This window comes from Brassica napus, unplaced genomic scaffold (assembly GCF_020379485.1).
Source record: "Brassica napus cultivar Da-Ae unplaced genomic scaffold, Da-Ae ScsIHWf_1254;HRSCAF=1789, whole genome shotgun sequence".
NCBI classification, from domain to species: domain Eukaryota; kingdom Viridiplantae; phylum Streptophyta; class Magnoliopsida; order Brassicales; family Brassicaceae; genus Brassica; species Brassica napus.
Window position 1 is genome coordinate 1 of NW_026014673.1, and position 6,845 is coordinate 6,845.

At 35.5% G+C, this 6,845-nt stretch overlaps 3 pseudogenes; all 3 read left to right on the plus strand.

Annotated features, from left to right (window-relative positions):
• Positions 1-8: 8 nt before the first annotated feature.
• Positions 9-1,391, plus strand: LOC125596633 (annotated as a pseudogene).
• Positions 1,392-1,892: 501 nt separating this feature from the next.
• Positions 1,893-3,737, plus strand: LOC125596634 (annotated as a pseudogene).
• A 64-nt stretch (positions 3,738-3,801) lies between these two features.
• Positions 3,802-5,158, plus strand: LOC106449776 (annotated as a pseudogene).
• Positions 5,159-6,845: the final 1,687 nt, after the last annotated feature.

The window sequence follows — 6,845 nt, forward strand, 5'->3', positions numbered from 1 at the left end:
GTAGAGACATATCTAAGAAGGGCCATGAACCGTCACTGGAGATTCCTTTTATCTCGTGATAGAGATTTTCAGAAGACTCCCTCCCAATCTCTAACGAGGTTCAAATTAGTCTCCCGCTCTGGTCATCCATTGTTTGTTCCAAATATCTTACCGACCTTTCATCATCGCCACGTATATACATGTGGTTGGGCTTCGACGAAGAAAAGATATTAGTATCATCGTCACCGTCTTCTCCTGACTTGGACGGTTCCTTTGTAATTGACCAAGATTTGACAATCTCAGCGATGAAAGGCTACTCGGTATCTCACGTTTATCGCGGGTTGATGTGCTTTACAAATGGCACAAATGCACAAATTTTTAACACGACCACTAGGCAACTTGTTGTCTTGCCTGAGATAGAAGAATCCAACATTATAGCTGAAGAGTACAAGTTTAGGAAGGTCATATACCGTATCGGACACGACCCTGTTCATGATCAATATAAAGTGGTTTGCATAGTTTCAACACACAATGTTCGAAGGATGGAGCATTGGGTCTTCACACTAGGAGGAGGTGTGTCTAGACAATGGAGAAAGATACCAAGTCCATGTCCACAACATAGTCCTTTCACACAAGGATTGACAATGAATGGGCGTATGTATTACCTAGGTTTGGTTCCTGATTTGCTTTCTCCTGTGTTTGTGAGATTCGATATTAGTTCTGAAGAAATCAGCGTGCTCCAAAATGTTGAAGATGCCTTTTGGTGTCGGTATTATTATACTGAGATTATAGAATACGATGGAAACTAGCTATTTTAGACTATTCCGATCTTGTAAAAGACGGTGTGATGGAACTATGGGTGAGGGAAGATGAAGAGAAGAATAGTTGGTCAAGGAAGACTTTGGTGTTGCATCCTTCTCATATGATATGGTCAAAACGCATATAGTCCATAATATGAGTTTGAGGGTACAAGGTACAACTAGAAACGGTGACGTTATCTTGGTTCCTCAACATATTACTAGACCCGACGACCAGTTTATCGTTTTAACCTCAAGTTACAACTCATTTCTACGTGTTTTCTTTACAATCTACAAAAGAACCATTTGAGAAAAGTTTACATAAAATCCAACCGCTACAACACCAAAAGATGGGACGTTGTTGGATTTGACGACATTGAGAACTTCATGTCTCTCTAATTGCTTTTGTGAATATATATTTTTATATGTTTCTCCAATCATTTTATTTAATTTTGTTTGGATTTTTTCTCAACTATAGTTTTTCTTATGAAACGCAGCACATTTTTTTTGTGTCATTAATAAAGCGTTATCGATGTTTGATGCCTATATTTAAGAACATATTTATCCATAGTTCACAACTTAGGATATCTCACAAAACCAATGAAAACAATTGTATTTAAATGGGAAAATCCATAAAAACACCCCACAAATTTCATTTAAGTTTTTTAATGTCCAAATTTTTTACTATCGAGTTTAATATTTTTTTCATTTTAATACACTAACTTCTTTTTAAAAAACACTAAGTTTAAAAATTGTGCTTATTTTAATACTCAAATCAAACCTTATGATTGATGAAGTTTGATAATTTAAAAATAAAATCTAAACGATAGTAGAAGTCCATTCTGATTTATTTTATTCAGAGGCTGCAAAACCATAAATCCGGCTAATTTTTATTTAAGTTTTGAAATTATTGCTTGGTTTCTTAAGAAGATTTATAATGTTAAAACCAGGGCATTTTTGCGAAGCAAGCAATTTATATATGTGATTATTATATTATTTATTTACAAAGCAAAATACAATTTTAATGTTAAGTTCCTATTTCTGAATTTAAAAAAAAAAAAAAAAAGGAAGTTTGATACCATAAAACAGATACTTAATGTTTTCTAACAAAAAAATATGGCCTTTTCTTTTGACCTAGCCGTCACCTTACACCGGGAGACAAGAAGAATGATGAGGAGATCCAAAGTAATAAGAAGAAGACAGAGAGACATTAACATATGCAAGAGCCACGAACGGCCACAGCCACAGGGATGCCTTTTGATCTCGTGATAGAAATTCTGACTAGACTCCCTGGTACATCTCTTATGAGGTTCAAATCAGTCTCAAAGCTCTGGTTATCCTTGATTTGTTCCAAATATTTCACCAACCGTTTCTTAAAAGTTTCATCATTATCACCTCGTCTATACATGTGGTTGTGCTTGGACAACAAAAAGAAATTATTACTATCATCGTTGTCTTCCCATGACTTGGATGTTAGTACTATGTCATCCTTTGTAGTTGATCAAAATTTAACAACCCCAGCAATGGAAGGGTACTCGGTCTCTCATGTTTTTCATGGTTTGATGTGTTTTACAAATGGGACACATGCACAAATATATAACACTACCACTAGGCAACTTGTCGTCTTACCTGACATAGAAGAATCCAACATTATAGCTGATGAAGATGTGATCTTCAAGAAGTCCAAATACAGTATCGGACACGACCCCGTTCATGATCAGTATAAAGTGGTTTGCGTGGTTTCAACACGTAAAGATAGAATGTTCCTGCCAGAGCATTGGGTCTTCATACTAGGAGGAGGTGTATCAAGTCGATGGAGAAAGATTTCGAGCCCATGTCCACAACATTGTCGTTTCACAAAAGGATTGACTATCAATGGGCGTATGTATTACCTAGCTTTGGTTCCTTCGATTAAACCTGTTTTTGTGAGATTCGATATTAGTTCTGAAGAAACCCGTTTGCTCCAAGCACCTGAAGATGTCACGTGGCCGTATCAATGTTTTCAAACTGCCGTTATAGAATACGATGGAAGAATAGCTGGTTTAGGCCATGCTGATCTTGTTGAAGATGGTGTGATGAAACTATGGGTATGGAAGATGAAGAGAAGAATATGTGGTCAAGGAAGACACTGGTGTTGCATCCTTCTCAAATGAATATGGTCAATACGAATAATGCAAACGGTACCTATTATTTGAGGGTACATGGTACAACTAGAAACGGTGACGTTATCTTGGCACCTCACAATAGAATTCGTCGAGTTATCCACGGACGGCTTCACGTTTTACCTCAAGGTACAACTCTCTTCTACGTTCTACTTTACAATATACAAAAGAATCATTTGAGAAAAGTTGAAATCGAAGACGGATCAAACTGCTTTCTAAACAAAAGATTGGACGTTATTGGATTGGGCGACACTGAGAACTTGATGTATCTCTAATTGCGTTTGTGAGTGTTTTATTTTATTTTTGGAATGTTACTTTAATCAAGCTTTCGTTCAAGTATAATTTTCTTAACAAAATGCAGCACATGTTTGTGTCTTTCATAAAGGCTTATCAATGTTTGAGGATTCTAAGGTTCTCTCCTTTTGTAACCTCACTTGTTCTTTTGTTTCTTTGCATATAAAATTGTAATTTTTTTGGAATAGATCTTCCTTTAGATCTGAATTAAAGCAATCAAGACATTATACAAGTTACAAAATATGATATAGCTAACCATAAGAGATGTGTCAGCAACCTCTGTAAGACACTCTTGACCAACCATCAGTATTGTCTCCTTCAAGAATGTTAGGCACATCTATCCCTTTAGAAAACAACTATCAAAGTGACGGTTTAGAAGGAAGATCCCCAACAAACAATTTGCATATCCTCTGCATTATCAGGTTATTAAAAAAAAAAAAAATTATTGCTTGGTTTCTTGAGAAGAAAATTTATTTTGTTAAAATCAGGACATTCTTACGATTTTTTAAAAAATAAATATATAAAAAAAAGGAAGTTTCTAAGGTTTAAATTAGATACCAAAAAAGCAGATAGTCAATGTTTTCTTTCACAAACAATATTGTGTGATACTAAAAAATTATGGCTTTTTCTTTTGACCTAGCAGTCACCTTACAACGGAGGAGAAGTAGAATGATGTGGAGATCGAAGGTAATAATTAGAAGAAGACGGAGAGACATATGCAATAGCCTTGAACTGTCGCAGGAGATTCCGTTTGATCTCGTGATAGAGATTCTCACAAGACTCCCTCCTAAATCTCTTATGAGGTTCAAATCAGTCTCAAAGCTCTGGTCATCCTTGATTTGTTCCAAATATTTCACCAACCGATACCTAAAAATTTCATCATCATCGCCCCGTCTATACATGTGGTTGTGCTTCCACAACAAAAACCAAGTCATCGTGGTCTTCTCCTGACTTGGATGTTAGTACCATGTCATCCTTTGTAGTTGATCAAGATTTGACAATTCCAGCAATAGAAGGCTACCGGGTCTCTCACTTTTTTCATGGTTTGATGTGCTTTACCAATGGACAAAGTGCTAAAATATATAACACTACCACTAGACAGCTTGTTGTCTTACCCCGCATAGAAGAATCTAACATTATAGCTGAAGATGTGATCTCCAAGAAGTTCATATACCGTATCGGACACGACTCTGTTCATGATCAATATAAAGTGGTTTGCATAGTTTCAGCACACAAAAAGGGGTGTATGTTAAAGCTTCTGCTAGAGCATTGGGTCTTCATACTAGGAGAAGGTATATCAAGTCGATGGAGAAAGATATCGAGCCCATGTCCACCACATTCTCCTTTAAAACAAAGATTAACTATCAATGGGCGTATATGTATTACCTAGCTTGGGAATCTTTGTATTATCCTGTGCTTGTGAGTTTCAATATTAGTTCTGAAGAAATCCGTTTACTCCAAAAACCTGAAGATGTCTTTTGGCATGGGTATTATATTAATCTTATAGAATACGCTGGGAAAATAGCTATTTTTGGCCATGCTAATCTGGTAAAAGATGGTGTGATGAAACTATGGGTTATGGAAGATGAAGAGAAGAATATATGGTCAAGGAAGAAACTGGTGTTGCATCCTTCTCAAATGAATATGGTCCTAAACAATAATGCAAACAGTCCCTATTATTTGAAGGTACATGATACAACTAGAAACGGTGAAGTTATCTTGGCACCTCACAATAAATTTCGTAGGGTTATCCACGGCCCGATTCACGTTTTACCTCAAGGTACAACTCTCTTCTACGTTTTACTTTACAATATACAAAAGAATCATTTGAGAAGAGTTAAAATCGAAGAAGGATCAAACTGCTTTCTAAACAAAAGATGGGCTGTTATTGGATTGGACGACACTGAGAACTTGATGCATCTCTAATTGCCTTTGTGAGTGTTTTATTTTATTTTTGGAATGTTTCTTCAATCAATTTTGTATGGATTTTTTGTTCAACTATAACTTTTAACGAAATGCAGCACATTTTTGTGTCTTTCATAAAGGCTTATAAATTTGATGCTTCTAAGGCTCTGTCCCTTTTCAAACCTTCCAATCACTTAGGAACATTTTTCTTTTGCTTCTTTGCATAGAAACTAGTAATTTCTGGAATAGATCTGAACTAGAGTTTGTTCACAAAAAAAAAGAAGATCTCAACTAAAGCAGTGAAGACATTATACAAGTTACAAAAGTATGCTATAAGCTACCACAAGAGACTCTTGACCAGCCAAAAGTACTCTCTCCTTCAAGAATGTTAGGCACGTTTACCGTTTAGATGACAACTGTTTGCAGACAACAAACAATTTGCAGATCATCTGCACTAATTAAAGAACACTTCTTAGCTCTGAATTAACGTTTAAAATTTGCATAAAAATTTCACGGGTCAATGCAAAGATATTTGCATTGTTCGTGTTGCATCAGCACATCCTCACTATTCAGTGTTGTACTAAAGTCAAACGCAGTGCCAATAATCTTCACCTCAGGTAGAAGATTGGATTGCACATAAGGTATTTAGTCAATCCCTTGGAGATATTTTTCTGATTATCATCAATGTTGGACAGCAAATACGACATAAACTGCGGCCACTTCTTGCTTATATGCTCTGCATCAGTAAAAGTAAGGCTTCTAGTATTTTGTAGTATACCAGAAATGACTTAAGTTTTTATTTTACTTCTAACCTTTACACTTTGAATTTTCTAGAAGCCTAATATAATACCAATTAGTCCAATAAGAACACTTAGCCTTCAAAATATTAAGCATGAGAAACTCCCCCTCTGAAATACAAAACTTGTTAAATTTATACGTGTTAAAAATGATAAACATGTCGCATAAAATCGTGTTATTGAAATGAACGTTGCAATTGAAAGCCTTTGATCAAATAAAAATATATTTAAAAAAGGAACGTCAAAAATTATGTATATGAATTACTGAACTAAATATAAAACGACTTTCAAACTCCATAAAGAACTCAAGATGGTGATTTCTTCATTTTTATTGATCCACGAGATAAAACCAGCAAGAAACCGTGAGAGTTTCTTCACAAAGATGAAATTCTGTTCTGTATTTCTGATATTTTTGGTTTTACAAAATATTAAACTACTTTCTTAAGTCAATTTCAACTTGGTCCACACTAGTTTCAACTCATATGTTAGGTTAGCCTCTTCAAGACATGGGAAGTTATGTTACTTGAATCACAAGACTTCATTGGCTCATCGTTATCCTTTGAGATTTGCAAACCCTAGCTGAAGAAATAATTTTTTCCCCTTTCACTTATCTTCTTTAAGATTTGTAGTATATGACAGATTCTTTACCATCATTTCATATTAAAAAAAAAAAAAAAAAAAAAAGAATAAATAGAAGTAGAGTATATGAAGCCATGAGTACTAAACTGTCGCCTGAAGATCCTTATGAAACAAGCTGGATCCACGAAGCAGCAGGATGAATTTGACATGGACACCAGTAAAAAGGCTAACTCACAAGCTCGACGGTAGTTAGACAAAATGCCTCCACATCAGTGGGCCGGGCTCGTGCTCATGGCGGTGGTTGGGGATGTGGAATCAGTTAGATCTAAATC